Raw genomic sequence first — 17,823 nt, 5'->3', positions numbered from 1 at the left:
ATTTTGGTGGACCTGGGTGGCCACCGGAGGTGCTCCAGAAGATCCGGAACGTCCGTAAAAATTGTCAATTCATGGAATTCGGCTTTGGGACAGTTCGTCGAATGACATTTCGTCGAATGACGTTTAGTTGAATGACATTTGGTCGAAAGGACATTTGGTCAAAGGAACATTTAGTCGAATGGACGTTTGGTCGAATGGACATTTAGTCGAATGAACATTTAGTCGAATGGATATTTGGTCGAATGGACATTTAGTCGAAAGGAGATTTAGACATTTCTGGTTAAATAATCCAAAAGATACATGAATAAGCTGGTTGGAGGAATTCAGTGGACATGAGGAATTTCAATCAGCAGCTGAAGAAGCGAATAAGGAAGCCAATGAGGATTTTTCATCTGACCTAACAGAAACTTCTGGAGACCTGGTGGATTATTGAAAAATTGAAAACCTTCAGAAGTAGCAAAATATATACTGCCGCTAACCGCAAGTCGAGCACATCTGTATATGGGGCTCCATGTACAGATGTGCTCGACTTGCGGTTTGCGGCAGTATACCCTCTATTCTATTTTCGGCACATGGTCTAAAACCAATGATATCAATGTTATTTTGCTAATACTTCATCGCAGTCGGCTTTGGAACATTTCGTTGGTTTTTTATTCTTTTCATTGATACTCTTTCTTCCACTCAATATGTATACAATAATTAGTTCAGTATAAAATGGTCTTTCAACCATAATTCGTTAGTTATTGGCCGAAAACTTAATTTCGACCAAATGATCATATGACCTAATCTGTCATCACACGCATATTCGTTCCATATTTGCTGGAATTTCCGATGTACATGGGACAGTTATGCGTGTAACGGTAGTAATGTCTATTCGGCGTCATGTGTAATGACGAAACATCATTCGACTACCTTTCTTTTGACCAGGTGGTATAGATTCAATGTAGTCGGTTAGAGGGTTCATGGAAGTCAATATCCAGTCGAGAATATTCTCGCAATATTCACCGTTTTCGTATTATTTATTCTTTTATCAGCCCATCATTCTTTGGACAATCTTGGAACAATAATTATATGACTTTTAGGAATACCTCAATAAATCATTTATTTTTTTAATTGTTATTGGCTTAAGTTCTTTTTTTTTTCAAATATCCATTCGACGGAACGTCATTAGACTAAATGTACCAAGATTATCAATTCGAAAATCCACTTTCAACCAAACGTCATATAACCAAATGTACGAAGATTCTTTCAGAAAACTGATTTCGACTAAATGTCAATTCGACGTAGTGTCCTTTCGACCAAACGTCATTCGATCAAATGTCCTACGTCTCTAGTGGGTTAAAAAATCATTTTCGATCAAACGTCCATTCGACGTAATGTCCTTTCGACCAAATGTCATTCGACTAAATGTCATTCGACGAAATGTCTTTCGACGAAATGGTATAGATTCATGGAATTCATCCTAGAAGTGCGCGTTTTTTCCAAAGCTTTTCATTATCGTACTTTGAGTAACAAATGATTGTGGTGACCCAATTTGGTGAACCTGGGTGGCCACCGGAGGTCCTCCAGTAGATCCGGAACGTCCGTAAAAATGGCCAATTCATAAAACTTATCATAAAAGGGTGCGGTTTTTCCAAAGCTTTTCATTATCGAACACTGAGTAACAAATGATTATGGTGGCCACCGGAGTTCCTCCAGAAGATCTGGAACATCCGTAGAAGTGGTCAATTCATAAAACTCACCATGGAATAGCTGAATCACCGAACGCTGAGTAATAAATGATTATGATGACCCTTTTTGAAGAACCTGGGTGGCTACCGAGGAACATCCGTTAAAGTGGTCAATTCGTGGTGAATGGTGAATATTGATCATGGAAGCAAATTAAGCCATACTTGAAAATATTTTCTGGGTTAATGTGATTGTCCTTTCAAAAAAATAGTGTCATCTTAATTTTTATGAATTGACTATAATTACAGATCTTGCGGAGTTTCATTCGTGACTACACACGTTCCTGAGAATGGGTTACAACGATCATCCATTACTCAGGATACGAAAATAGGAAAACTATGACAAGTTTCATGAATTGACCGATTTTACGGATGATCTGAATGTACCTGAAGACATACAGTGGGCAATCCATGCGAATTGGTTACGATCATTTGTTTCTAAAATTAGGAAAATAAAAAGGTTTAGAAGAATAGTGTGCTGCATCTTCTATGGAAAACACGCCATTTCTAAGGTGGGTTTTATGAATTGATCTCTTTTACGTGTGATACGGACATTCCGGAGGGCCTTTGGTTGCTACTCACATCCGTGAGAAAAGGTTACGGCAATAATTTCATGTTCAGAGTACGACAAGAAAATTAAAAAAATAGGATCTTCTAGTATGTATTACATAAATTAACCACTTTAACCGATGTTCCGTATCTTTCGTAAGACCTCCGGTAGTCACTTTGGTAAATAAGAACGGGTCACGACATTCCTTCGTATCTTGCTCAGAGTTCGATAATAGAAAGATTTTTTTTAAAGTTCGATAATGAAAAGCTTTAGAAAAAACGTGGCTTTTTATGATAAGTTTCATGAATCCATTTTTACGGACGTTCTGGATCTTCTGGAACACTTCCGGTGGCCACCCAGATCCACCAAAATAGGTAACCAAAATCATTTGCTACTAAAAGTACTATAAGGAAAAGCTTTGGAAAAACCGCGCTCTTCTATGATGTGTTTCATAAATTGACCACTTTTACGGACGTTCCGGTTCTTCTGGAGCAGCTCCGGTGGCCACCCAGATCCATCAAAATAGGTCACCACAATCATTTGCTACTCAAAGTATTATAAGGAAAAGCTTTGAAAAAAACCGCGCTCTTCTATTATGTATTTCATGTATTGACCACTTTTACGGACGTTCCGGATCTTCTTCGTTCCGGACCTTCGGCCATACAGGTCCATCCAAATGGGTCACCACAATCATTTGTTACTCGTAGTTCGATAATGAAAAGCTTTGGAAAAAACCGCGCTCTTATATGATAAGTTTCATTAATTGACCATTTTTACGGATGTTCCGGATCTTCCGGAAAACTCCGGTGGCCACCCAGTTCCACCAAAATAAGTAATCACAATCATTTGTTACTCAAATTACGATAATTAAAAGTTTTGTGAAAACTGCATTCTTCTAGGATGAGTTCCATGAATTGACCACTTCACTGAATGTTCACCACCATCATTTGCGGTTCGATAATTAAAAGCTTTGGAAAAAACCGCGCTCTTCTAGGATGAGTTCAATGAATTTACCACTTCTACGGATGTTCTGGATCTTCCGGAGGGACACCGGACCGTGAAATAACCAGGAATTGTGTTGATCCATGGAAATGGACAATAGCTACATTCTAATAGAATTATTGCTACGCAAATTAATGAGCATTTCCAAAATCACCATTCGAAAGGCAAGAAATCACGCCAAAATTAGCTTAAGAATCTAAGTTACTTCAAAATCGGTTCCTGGAAACTAGAACGGCCAAATTGCAAAAATCTTTCCATGATGACATCCGCGGAATCCATACCTTCAATTTGATTCCAAAAGATTGAGAATTTGTTCAAACATCAATTTTTGGGAGCGAATTCAAGTCATTTTTGACCCGATAATGCACAATGTCTCACTTTTTTTTAATGCACTAGGAAGGTTAATCCTTTTCCGATACAAAGTTAAGTAAATTGATAAAAAAACAACCAGGTTATTAATTGAATCCAGGAATTAACGTAATCCCTGGATTATGCCCGGCAAGGATCGCCAAATGTGTGGCCTCATGTCATCGGAAAGGGACCAGCCGAACGTGATAGATATTAGTCAGAGATTAAATGGTACTCACATGTCATCCGTAACTGGTCGAGGGAAAACTGATTGCTTTCTCGAGCATGTTGTAAGTCATGGCCTGCTTGTGCATAATTCAAATAATGCCGCGTTGGCGCGGTTGCGTATGGCGTATCACGAAAGCCGTAAGGTCGATAAGGTAGATACCACCTATATATTATGCATACTACACACTGCCAACCAAGATTTTAAATAACTATAAATTCATGGCACACATATTGTTCGTTGATGGTCATAAGAGTCACGTGACGCTAATGAGCATTAATTTCTGCATCTGCAATCAAATTGTTTTGAATGATTTATATCCGAATTCCACGCAAATTATTCAACCGCTTGACGTCAGCTTTTTCGGCCCGCTGGAGAATTACTGGGAAGTGACGTAGTCAACGTGAAGTTCAGACAATCGCAAAAGCGGAGTTCTGTCCGATAATAAAACGGGCTTTGGATGCATTTATCGGCAAGGAGACCGCAATCAGGAATGACTTCAGGAAGAGTGGAATTTACCCATGGAATCCCGATGCGGTGGACTACCAATCGCTTCCCTCCAGTGCTGGTCAATTGCCTGTTCCTGAAAATGGAGGCAACGAACCTGAGCACCTGGAACCTGAAGAGGTCAAGCTCTTGGAGGCGCTTGAAGGTCGCTTGACTGTTAGGCAGTTTTCTGAGTTTCAGAAGGCCAAGAACGATGTGCTCTGGAAAGGAAATGCTGCGGATACCAATCTATTCTACTTGTGGCGAGGAATGAAGAAAGATCAATTCGCTGCTGCAATATCTGTAGATTGTTCCGTTCTGTTCCAGTCCTGAATGTGAAGATGTCATTGATTCGGCTGCAAACGATAAATGTTAATACTGCTTTATATGATTTTGAGTTTTTATTTTAGGTTATATTCTATTCTTTAACAGATCATGAATGTACCGCTGAGAGTGGAGCTGCACCAGTTCCAATGAGCTTGCCTCCAATTGAGCGTGTATATTCATTGCTAGATTCTGAAGAGGATGCGTTTCATAAGTCTTTTTTCATACCATCGTCCGAGGCGGCTGGTTGTGGAAAGAAAAAGCGAGACTTTGTCTACCCTTCATCAGTATCCACCAGCAAAGCATTTGTAGAGCTCATGGAAGCAAAAGAACGTGAAAATGGAGCGTTTCTTGAAGAGAAAGAGCAAAAACGGAAGGAAAGGGAACAAAAACGCTCAATAAAAAACACCGAGGCAATGCTGAAGAAACAGGAACAGGATAAGAAAAGAAAAAATAAGGCTGATCTTTTGAAAAAGGCTTCAAAAGCAAAGAAACGTCGGAACTAAGGTCCAACATCATTTGTATAAGAAGAGTTAGGGTAAATGTTCCATTTTGAAATTGTTGTTATGAATTTAAATTTTGTTTTCTTTTTTATATGCATAGGGGAACTGCACCGGTTTTGGCCATGTTCCTAATTTGGCCAATTTTGCGAATAACTCCAAAAATAAAGCAATTCACGAGGGTTTTATTAGTTCCAACAAGAGATATATCCCTCAGGCTTTTACGCTGTTACTAACTGATCGATTATTTTGGAAGAATATGTATTTTTCAGGGTTGGCCAAATTAGGCACTAAGGTGGCCAAAACCGGTGCACCTACCCTACACGATATGAATTTGTTATGTTTTTTAAGTGTTACACTAAAGCACATAAACTTCACATGTTTCTACCTACCTAATAAAATAAAAGTCACATTTTAAATTCAACGTTTGGGTTCATGTTTTAATCAAATTAAATGAAAAGTTTTTATGCACGGTAAATGGGTACCTACCAGCACGGTAAATGGTGCACTATCACGTTGAAAGGAGACCATAACATATCATGAAAATTAATCTAAATCCATCTATCTTGCCAAAAACAGATAGTTTCTAATGTTTACTCGACTTGAAACAACTGTTTAATATACACGACAGTATTCAAGAGTGTTATTTTCAATTTGATGCATCTGGATAGCCCTACGTCATGCTAAGTTCTCTAAAATGCACGGTGAATGGTGACTTGATGGTTCAAATGCATTCATTAGCAGCCCTGACTTTGTACCGTTAAACGCGCAAAAACTTTCCAAAAAAATAAAAAAAGAACCTTATGTATCATCCGAATGTTCCATAAAACGCTACCATACATCCATAACATAGTTCAGGAGTATCCATAAAGAATAATTTTAAGTTTCAACTAAGCTGAAATTTGGCAATTAATAGGAAAATCTGTTCCGTTAGACATAATGAAGAAAAACAATGACATTTCTGTTATTTTCCCGTGAACGTATGACAAATGGTTAAATTCTTGGATAATAATCCGTAAAAGAACAATATTTTGATCCATAAAAAATAATGATTCTTACATTTGGTCATATGATCGGTAGTTTTGATCACTTGATCCATAATTTTGTTCATATGATCCATAATTTTGGTAACATGATCCATAACGCTTGGAAAGAAGGCCAATAAAACTATAATAACCGATCCACATATTTTTTAAAAATCTGGTCAAATTTATGGGTCAAATTACTAAAATTATGGATCATATTAATAATATTATTGATCATCATCACGATAAAAATTGCGCAAATTCGAAGTTTTAGGATCATATTATAGTTTTTTATAAATTATTTTCCAATAATCATGGATCATTTGTCATACGTTTATGGGATAATAGCAGGAATGTTATTAGTTTTTTTCATCATGTCTAACGGAACATATTATTATTTGCAAAACTTTGACTTTGTTATGGATCATAAAATTATTCTTTTGGATACTCTGGATTTTTGGTAACGAAACAATCAGGAGTTATTTACGGATTTTTTTTATTGATCATTCTTTATTGTTTATATGCAAACGTATGTTTTGCCGTATTCATATAGTTGCGCTTTCTTTTTGGTGAAAAACTCAAATATTTGTGCATTTTTGGTATAAATTATAAACAAAAAGCATCAAACATCACATTCTCAATCTACATGTTTTCATCAATCGGTTTTTAATGCATAGTAGCAAGACATAAAGCACACACCAAAGACCAGCTCAAGCACTCTGATGACAATTCTTATCCCACCTGGAATCTTGGTCCACTTCTCTATTTTCTGCTGCTATTAGCTAGCAAAGAAACTTTCACCTCGTTTAACGACATGGGCATTACGTAACCCACAGAGCATCGATACCAGCTTCATCCATACCGTCCGATGTTGTTGCTCGTTCTGGCTCGTCTCATTCTCACAGTGAGGTACCGACCGAAGACAAAGATAATTTTGATTTATTACGCAAAACAAGCCAGAATTTTGTACCTTCAACAATGTCTTACCTTAGAGTCCAAGTGCCTAACTGGAAACCGAGCGAATAACATCACTTTCTCCTGTTATCTTCTGTGCTCGGAGAAGGAGACCAAACCCAAATCTATCTGTGAGGGAAAATTATTGAGTGAAAAATCGAAACAATCGGATCGTTATGATTTATGAATTACTTACGGTCGACGTGGCGTTCACTTTTCGGATGGGCCCAGAAATAAAAAGGCGAAAGGAGTTTTATTTTGCCAAACTTCTGATAGGCGTGAAATATTTATTACTATTCTTAATTGGGTATGGCAACAACGAAACAGTTTTTTTTTTCTTTCAAAGATGAAATAACATCAATATATGGCTTGTTGAAATGTGAAAATACCAAAAAATGACAATGCAACTGTATTCGATGAGATGCTGTGCAACGCTGGCTGCCAAGAATTCTTGACGATAGAATTAGTTTCTTGTCTTTCCAAAAGGAAAGGCACTATCTGTCCTATTATATATCCAACGATGAAAGTCACATAAAAACGGCTACTTGGCATGATACGTCGAGATCCTCATAAAGTGGTAAATTTATGTACAGAAAATCAAAATAGACAAAAGCTAATGGGCAATAAGCAAGTAGTAAAAATCATTACGAACTCATTTTATATCGGAGAAAAGCCAGAGGGTGGGATCGAGCGCACAGCAAACAGCAGGAACGGACACAGCGACAAGAGTGAGTGACTCTTTCGAGCAAGAAACCCATACTTACCTACTGTTGTTTCCGAATGGTGCTCCATCTCGCTGGAAATCTCTTGGGCTTCATCGACATGTGACATCGTTTTATTTGACGCTGGCTGGCGGACGAACGAGGGCGGGATCCATGTGAACGATGTAACACCAATGGATGGAGATTGGTGAGCCAACATAAGCCAGTAGTGGGAAAACAAAGAAACGAAACAGTTTTTCTTGGTTCTTACGACGGAGCCCTGGCCGATGGCTATCGCAGGATACATCTTTTATATTTTCATATCAGTAGCGTTGCCTCCTCTCTGGTATCTATGCGGTGATGGACTCTGTGCAGAGAGTTGGCTCCCAATCAAGATGATTATTTATCAAATAGCACCGGACAGAAACCAAAAAAAAGCCGTGAATGGCACTTGTGAAGGTAGGGTGCGACTGGTGTAAACAATACGAGGTCCTGTTTTAATACGTAATGAATGTTCGTCTTTTTATTTACAGTCGAAGATTCTTCTTTCACAGTATAAGATGTTGCTCTCAACTATGTTTGCAATAGGTCTAATCTCTCTCATTTCTGAAGAATTAGCATTCAAATAAAAAATGACCTGTTATAAGACGATTTCTCAACAAAAATAGCCCATTTTTAAATTATGAGCCACATCCTATAAAATTAACTGTTTTATTTTTTGAAAAAAAAAATAAAGTCTTTAATAATATTGTGTGTAACTTTTTTACTTTCAAGTAAAAAATATTGGTTTTCAAATCTTGTCGTGACTTCTTTATGAATGAGCTGAATAAGTGAGGATTGGATAATTTTTCGAATAAACTTTCCAAACACAGAAGGGAGTAACAGCACCAGCCAAATCGCCATGTTATGCAGAAAATATACAAAAATAAAGAACTGCTTCACATTTTCGAAAAGAGGATTAGGCTACAAAACGCCATTTATTCAGGGATCGTCCTTCAAAACTCGACCTGCAAATATTTTGCCGCATTAATAGGCAAAGAACTATTAAAAAATCTTTTGCTTACGAAAAAATGGCTGGTTTTCGAGCCAATCAGCAACAGATCCGATGTTTGCCTTTCGGATAGCTCCAAATATTCCAAAAACAACCATCAGTTTATTTTTAAGCAGCAATTGATTCAACGAAAAGGTACAAGCTGTCTCAAACAATATCTGAATAATGTATTATATTTAAAATGTAATATTGATCAAATAAAATATCAATATAGGGTAACTGTACCAGTTTTGGCCATGTTCCTAATTCAGCCAGTTTCTCACATAACTCCAAAAGTAAAGCAATTTTCGAGGGTTTTAGGAGGTATAACCTTTATTTTTCAGGGTTGACCAAACTGAGGTGACCAAGCCGGTATACGTCCCATATTAATATAGGGGAACTGTTCCGTTTTCCATCTCACTGAACATATATTCATCTGCTCGCAAAAAAAAGAAAAACAGCACCAAATTCGTCGCTTTTTTGCTAACATGCGCGCTCACTGCTTAAAAAAATCACAAAAATGAGAAACAAACCAAATTACCAAATGGGATGAATATAGGAACTTTTCCGTTCCGAACCGTTTCCCTATTTTAAATATGAAAATATCAATATATTTTTCGGCAAAACTTATTATGCTAAAGTCTGCAACGTTTAGTTTGATAATTAGGTATTTGGGTTTCTCAACGTTGGAAGAAACTATCATCAGATGGATGGAATCAACCTAATTGAAATCGATCACAGGACTGTGATAAACGATTTTCGGACACTGAAAAGGATATGAGTGACTTTTATCAAGACCAAGTACATGGTTTCGGGTGGAGACAGAAATTAGTTTACTAGTCAACGCTTGTACGTGTACCAATAATGTTTCCTATGAAGTGAAAAACTTATTGCTGTATAAGAGGCTTTCTACCGATTCTAAGAAAATTCGCATACCACAAATCCCTAATTCATCCATTATCACTTTACAAATATGAAACGGGAAAAGGGACTGACAAGGAAGCTTTCGGACTTTCCGAGGCTTTATATTAAGTGTGATGCGCTGTATAAAGTAAAAAATAATGAAGAAAATAATGTGCATCGTATCGTTTTGAATAAGTCAGATTGCAGTGGGCTAGTCACTTGTTGCGAATGAATAAAAAAGCTGTGAAAGGAAATTCAACATTGATCCGGGTAGAAATCAGCGAATTTGTGTAAAGTCATGAACACGCTGGCTGCACGCAGTGAGAGAACATCACCCCAAAACCGACAAATATGGAACTTTTCTATACGCATGGTAAGGGTGTAATGCTGCGCCAATCCTAGTTATGGAACGTTATATTTTAGTAAACCCTAAGACAAACCTACGGCCACCAAACAAATCGAAATTTCATAACAACGAAATGTGCCACCCTAACATTTAGTTCCTTTGTTTCCCCCTACTATGGGGCATTGCTGAATTTCCTTTTCCCAATGGGGATGACCAAATATATCCATCGGAAAAATGACACTATCGTTCCATCATTTTTATTATTTTGGACACAGCGTATGGTTGCCTGCCACTTGATTTTTATTCCGTTCACTTTTATACTAAATAAATCTCCGCAATCTCGTTTGTTGTTGCCTTTGTCTATTTGGATCTGAAACATTTGGCAGCATCTAAGTTATAGTAACTTTCAAGTAAGTAACAACATTTAAGAGAGAGCGCGCGGTAGAGAAAAATCACTCGGGCATGAACTGAAACTCGAATCGGTCCTGCTGCTACTGAGCTTCCACTGGCCAATAGGGTTGACAGTTTTCTTCACTTGTGTTGCCCTTCGGATCCCACGTTCAGCTAGAAACTTTATCCGACCACAATCAGCAGTCGATGGAATTCACATCAGAACCGCAGAAAACCACGCATGAAAGACTCATGCGACATTCCATCCAGCTCTGGCTTTTCCACTTCAGTCATATTTGCCTTTACTACATGGGAACGACCCTGCACGATGGCGACAAGAGTCGAAAAGCATTGACGACAAAACGCCAAACTCTGACGGTCCCTGACTACGCTGGACGGGAAGCGAATCGAGCGCAACGAATGTGAATGCACCATCAGCACCACCGAATCCGACCATTTCCAACCTCACCCACAAGTCCTCCACCGTACGTTGCGTTGGTTGGGTTTTGTATGGCGATCTGTTGCAGCCAGAAGCACACGTCGTCCTCGGCGTCACAGAAGGAGGGAGTGCAAGTGGTGGGAAGACTTCGCATACAGTTGGAACCGAGAGTCAGTAGCAGCGAACAAACAGCGTTGAGGGGACACACACAGCACATAAAATAACTTCAATTTCAAATTGACTTTGCTTAAGTTTTTATGGTGTGTTGGGTTGATTGTCGTTTTTATCGTTTTATAGCGATATTATATTGTTTGTGTATTTTTTCGGCATGCGTGTTTACTTTCGTTTCAGTGTACAGTTTTCTGCAACTAGCGAAAATTTAGCACAGAGGATCGGGATCAGAGATCACGGAAACGATGTTGATAGGGCAGAAAGGTGTCTTCAGATACAAAGTAAACGTATGTATGCATGAAACTAGATTCCCAGATTTAGTTGCGCTTAATTCTCGTTTTCATAAAATTGGGTAAAAATATAAATGATTCGCTTTGATATCCCCCAATTTTATCTTGAATTCCTCGATATAATCAATTCGCCATGACATATACTGGATTGAGCAACACTTACACAGCCACAGATATATCCTTTTACATTTCTCAATAACCCTAAGTAGTGTCTCCGGAAAGGCCATCCAATAAATGGGAACGAATGAATAATAATAACATGTCCGCGTAGTGATAATAAAGCAATTAACGCTTTCCAAGTCTATGACCATCGTCAGTCGTCATCATTGTCACCATTGCATCGGCATCGCACCGGAAGCATCCTTTCGACGAGTGTGCTCGCTCCCGGAAAAGTCGTCACACGCAGTCACAAGTTGAGAGTAGGTAGGCCACCTCGTGCCTGCTAAACGGTGGAGGGTTGAAATTTTAAACACACAAACAGGTCAGACCTTTGCTGTTGGACTGCCACCACACCGAGGGGACGCCATCAAACGAGCTCACACGAGAGGATGTTTTATGTAGGAAAAGGAGTGATAATAATTTTATGATTCGTGATAATTGCAGCGGCCGTTGTAATAACAATAATATAACAATTATGAATAGGTCCGCTGGTGGCGCTCTCCATTACGGTGCGATGAGAATGAGGTCTTCGCTGTAACTTGGCCCAGGGTAATTCGTCTTGGACCGTAAAGTTTGCCGGCTTTGATTGGCTGCACTGTTGAAATTATGTACAGCTTGTGTGTGCTACAAGTGCGAACAAGTGTTAGCTAATTATTTCGTAATACTGCCAGTAACGATAGTTAGATGGTGAAACCTAAGCAAAAAAATCATTTAAAAGCCATGCGATCTATAAAACAGTGGTTTCCAACTCTTCTTGACATTCTTTGAAGAACACCTCTGCACTTGCCACGTGTTTTTGCGGAACTCTTATTTGGGGGTTAGGCTCTATGGCTAAGATTCGGCTTGATAACGGGTGGCCAATGTTCAAGGAATGAATATTTTTTGATTATTTATATTATTGACTATTTATTTATGGAAAACGAGCTTTTCATTCAGAATGATTCAGAAATTCAAACAGAATGATATAAAAGTTATTTGAAGGTATAAGAGAAAATACAAACGGTTTAGATTCCATTTGAACCGTTTGTTTGAGAAACTGCATATGTAACATTTTTGGCCAAAATGAGATTTTTATATATTCTGAATCCTCGTCCAAAAATACGTATTCTGGCAAAAAACACGAAAAAAAATTTTGTTCAGGAATGTATGAAAAAAATTTCGTTTGTTTGAGAAACTACATATGTCCACGTACTTTGAAGAGCAATTGTGGAGTACTGCTTACATTTTTTGCACTGAAAGTGCCCCAGGGTGTTGAATTTTGCCAAAATCTATTGATCTGTATCGAAGAAATCGAGAGATTCGGTGCAAATTTGTTCGAAAAAAGTTTTTTGTTGTTTTCTCGAAATAGTATAAAATGGACTTATGCAGTTTCTCAAACAAATGATTCATTTCCAGTTCTAGAGATTGCGAGAACATGAAAAGTACAGGGAAAGATACAAAGAAGGAGAATGTTCGGACCTGGGATTGAAGCCATATGATCACCAAGCCCGAACAATCGAACTAGACAACTGAAATAAAATGAAAGCACATATAATGACCTTCCAATGATAGTTAAGAGTAAACTGAAACGGAACTACTCGATTTTTCTTTACAGTAATTATTGGGAAGATTTTTTTTTATTTAACGGGCATAATGCTCGTTCATTTTCGCCGATGCGATAACGGCATATCTCTTATTGGTAATGATAGCAAAAAGAAGAATTTCTGAGCTGCAGGATGCCGTACACCTGGAGAAATCCGTGCAAGTATGTCCGAATTAAAGTTGTGAAGTAGGTGCCGACCGGAGGAAACACCTACGATTAACTCGAAAGAGCTGCGTTGATGAATTTCCGTACTTCCAGCGCTTCTTCAAACAAGATTGCCCGGGATGAAATAAACGCCTAAACGTCGGTTCCAATTCGGCACCTTGATAGGCAATTGTCAACGTACTTTAGGCACCGAGTTATCTATAAACGATCCGTAAGCTTCATAACGTTTTATTTATCAATTAATTGGCGATGGTTGGTAAGTTTTTGTTTAGTTTTGTTGGACGAACTTGTGTTCTTTGACAAACATATGGACTCCCACGAAATGTCTTTATACGACGGACGTTGCCGAAATGCCGCTGAAACCTCTCCTCGTCCAATCTGGTCAACATCTCACACTATTCAGTTCATATCAAAAATGACTTTCCAATTAGAGCACACTCTATCTAATTTTCATTTAACGACTAAATCAAATTGTTATGCTTTTATCTGTATATATAGAAATGAGTTTGCATTTCCATGAGGCAATAGAACTCACGAATTGATGGACCGAGATTAAATCTTCAAAATTTTCTTCAAAAAACGATTCGTCTTAGGATCAGCTGTGTTCATATATACACACAAAATTAGTGCATTTGACAGGGAACGTGGGAAATCTGTCAAAATACAACGTTTTCATGAATTCTGAAAAGCCATCAGCACGAATTGAAATCTATCTAAAGTTGTATAAAAAAAACCACGAGCGAGATCGAGGTTCGACTAGTTAAGTATAAATAATAATATTTCGATTGATTAAGTTCTGCCAATTAAATTTATTCTATGATTCTGTGTGTCTTGCATTCATATCAATGCAACTTCATCCGAAGTTCAAACATACCTTCCAAATGTAGGCCTCCATCGTCCACTGACATTATGACAGACTTCAGATACTTCATATAGGGGAAGGGGGGCAATATGCCCTAGCTAAGCAAACACTGCTTTATTTTCTTATTTGTAACACTAATCATGGGTATTTACATTATGCAACAGTTAAACAAGATATCTAGTTGATGCCATTCAAAAATTGTCAAACATCTCAATCATGTTGATAATATTCACATTTCAAAAAAGTGGTGATATTCTTTTGCCGGAAAACTCATGAGGCAAAACGCCTTTTAGCTGGCAGCTCCTAGGGAACAAATCACCACGCTTCGGTGAATCAGCATTTTGGTATGGATAGTGCGTGGAGACGCAAGTACATTGTACGTTAGTGCCACTTGGGCGTTTTGCCTGTTAGATATTTCTTCAAAATGTGGAAATTTTCGGTTTTCCGACCTTTCCATACACTATTTTGAAACTTTTTTCGTCTAACTTACATAATTTTAGATCTAGTTTTGTTACCGACATCTTAATGACGGTAAATATAAGGGAAATCACAAAAGGCGTTTTGCCTCGGGGGGGGCGTTTTGGGGCCTCTTCCCCTATGCCCAAATAGAGTAATTAAAAATTTTAAGGTCAGGCAGTTTTCCATCAATCATCGTTGGGTACGATTTGACGTGTGGCATAGCGCTGCATCGTGTTGTAGAGCTATGTATTGATCAAAGGAGTTGGCTCTCATGGATGGAAGCGCTTGGTCTTTTAGAGTATGCAGATTACGCTTTGAGAGGCTAAAGAGGGCTAAGGAGGGCCCCTCTTTTTTATTGTTTAAGTTTATTCGCTATGCTAATGCTATGCTAATGCTATGCTAATGCTATGCTAATGCTATGCTAATGCTATGCTAATGCTATGCTAATGCTATGCTAATGCTATGCTAATGCTATGCTAATGCTATGCTAATGCTATGCTAATGCTATGCTAATGCTATGCTAATGCTATGCTAATGCTATGCTAATGCTATGCTAATGCTATGCTAATGCTATGCTAATGCTATGCTAATGCTATGCTAATGCTATGCTAATGCTATGCTAATGCTATGCTAATGCTATGCTAATGCTATGCTAATGCTATGCTAATGCTATGCTAATGCTATGCTAATGCTATGCTAATGCTATGCTAATGCTATGCTAATGCTATGCTAATGCTATGCTATGCTAATGCTATGCTAATGCTATGCTAATGCTATGCTAATGCTATGCTAATGCTATGCTAATGCTATGCTAATGCTATGCTAATGCTATGCTAATGCTATGCTAATGCTATGCTAATGCTATGCTAATGCTATGCTAATGCTATGCTAATGCTATGCTAATGCTATGCTAATGCTATGCTAATGCTATGCTAATGCTATGCTAATGCTAATGCTATGCTAATGCTATGCTAATGCTATGCTAATGCTATGCTAATGCTATGCTAATGCTATGCTAATGCTATGCTAATGCTATGCTAATGCTATGTTGAACTTAGTTATCAAATTCAGTAGTCTAATCAAGAAAAAACACATTTATAAAGATCAAAAACAAAAAAAAAACAACTAGGAGACTTGTATTCACATTAGCATTAGGATTGAGCAATTCGCGTGGTACAAGCCAACACTATTGTATGAGAACTAAGCTGCCGCTAACCGCAAGTCAAGCACATCTGTACATGGAGCCCCATATACAGATGTGCTCGACTTGCGGTTAGCGGCAGTAAGATAGAAATACAAAGTAGGAAAGGGGCGAGCTTGGAATTGAACCCACGACCTCCTGCTTATTGCGAATTGCGATAATATACTCCACAACTTCAGCAACGAAGAAAGCAAATTGGTATCGTATCAAGAACGTCAAAGACGAACCACAGAGTACAATGTGTATAACGCATATTGTGAATCCATGTAGGTGACAATTTGTTGAGAAGCTAAATGATAACATACTAATAATCCCAGCAGCATCACACCAAGAATTAGAGGTCACCTATATGGTGGACTATTCGGGACGGTTCCATAAAATGTGACACAGATGGCTCAAAAATAGGAACAAAAACGGAAGCAGGAATCTTCGGCCCTGGTATAGCGATCTCAGTGGCAATGGGAAACTATCTAATCTATGTAGAGAGGATATATAGATATGCAAATATTTGTATTTTCACAGACAGTCAAGCGGCACTCAAAGCATTGAGTAGCTTTAAATGTACGTCAAAACTTGTCTTGGACTGCATTCTTTCATTGCGAAAGGTGTGCCAAGAGAACTCCGTAAATCTGGACTGGGTTCCAGGACACTGTGGCATTGGAGGTAATGAAAAGGCAGACGAGCTTTCTGCGATATGATCTACCATAAAAATGGAATTGAAATCCTGGGATTTCAGTACAAAGGTTGATGACCAACTGGTTGGTTGCCGAGAAGTGTGCTCAATCAAAGAGATTTATAATTCCCAATGTTAAAGTAACTGAAGCAGTGGTTTTATCACTGGAACAGGAAATCCATAGCGTTATTTTTAGCCAGATAATTGGCTGCCGACACCACACAGCTATCTTGGGTGTTCGGGAAGAGAAGTTGACATTGACTTCACTTCAACTCTCAATGTGGCCGAAAAGCCTATTATCTGTTCGTCTAAGTCTACAAATCCAAGTCGTGTTTTTCACACTTCCACATCCTAGGATATTTATGCCATAGAACAGTGTTGGGAATATCGCCTTATTAGTTATCTGCGTCACAATTTTCCGTGTACCTCCACCCATCTTGTTACTTTTAGAAAATTTAGAATAGTTTGAACATTAATCCCTACTCAGAATAAAACTCCTAATTAATCCCTACTGCCACAACACATCATTTGAGGTTCCATTTGAACCTCCTAACAGAAACACTACTTTTTGAAGCTTTCATTGAATATGCTTTGGATCTTTGTGCAAAACTACATCATTGACGTAGACAAAAACATATATTCCTCATGGTATTTTTGAACATGCTTGCCATTACCAGCGAAATACGAGTAACATAAAGGATTAAAGGATCAGATTTGGCGGGTCTTCAGTTCCTTGAGTTCGCCGAGTAAAGAGTCTTCTAGCAGCACCCGACACCTTTTGTTTACAAGATACTGTGATGTAGTGAAGCTCTTTTCCATCCGCTCCATAGCCAACATGCTTTTCAATATTTTTTCAACAAAGTTTCGGTAGGAATGCAGAGCCGTCCTATTCTAACAGCTGCATTTCTTTATTCCCCCATGGATCTGTTTTCTTGTCAACTTTGGGTGTTGGGTGATGCTGACAGTTGATTTTGTCTTAATATGCTTCCTAGTTTGCTTGGCCAAGCACTTAACATCTACGATGTTAAATAAATCTCGCTTAACTTTTTCAAAAGGATCTAACTATCATTTTTTTCATATATTTATCTGAGTATTGCAACAGAAGCTTTCATATTGGTCTGTTGATTAAAAATAATCAATGAAAAACTGTTACATAGGTCCTTCTGAAAAGTTAAGCAAGAAATGTTGAGATAGTTGTTGTTTTGAGGAGGTTATTGAGGATTGAGGCGATTAATGATTGTTAAATTGTGTCTCGTAGAAAAATTAACAATTAACTGACTCTCATTTCTCATTCTCATTTCCCGAATTGA

This window comes from Armigeres subalbatus, chromosome 1 (assembly GCF_024139115.2).
Source record: "Armigeres subalbatus isolate Guangzhou_Male chromosome 1, GZ_Asu_2, whole genome shotgun sequence".
Lineage (NCBI taxonomy): Eukaryota > Metazoa > Arthropoda > Insecta > Diptera > Culicidae > Armigeres > Armigeres subalbatus.
Note: the sequence above shows the minus strand (reverse complement) of the source record.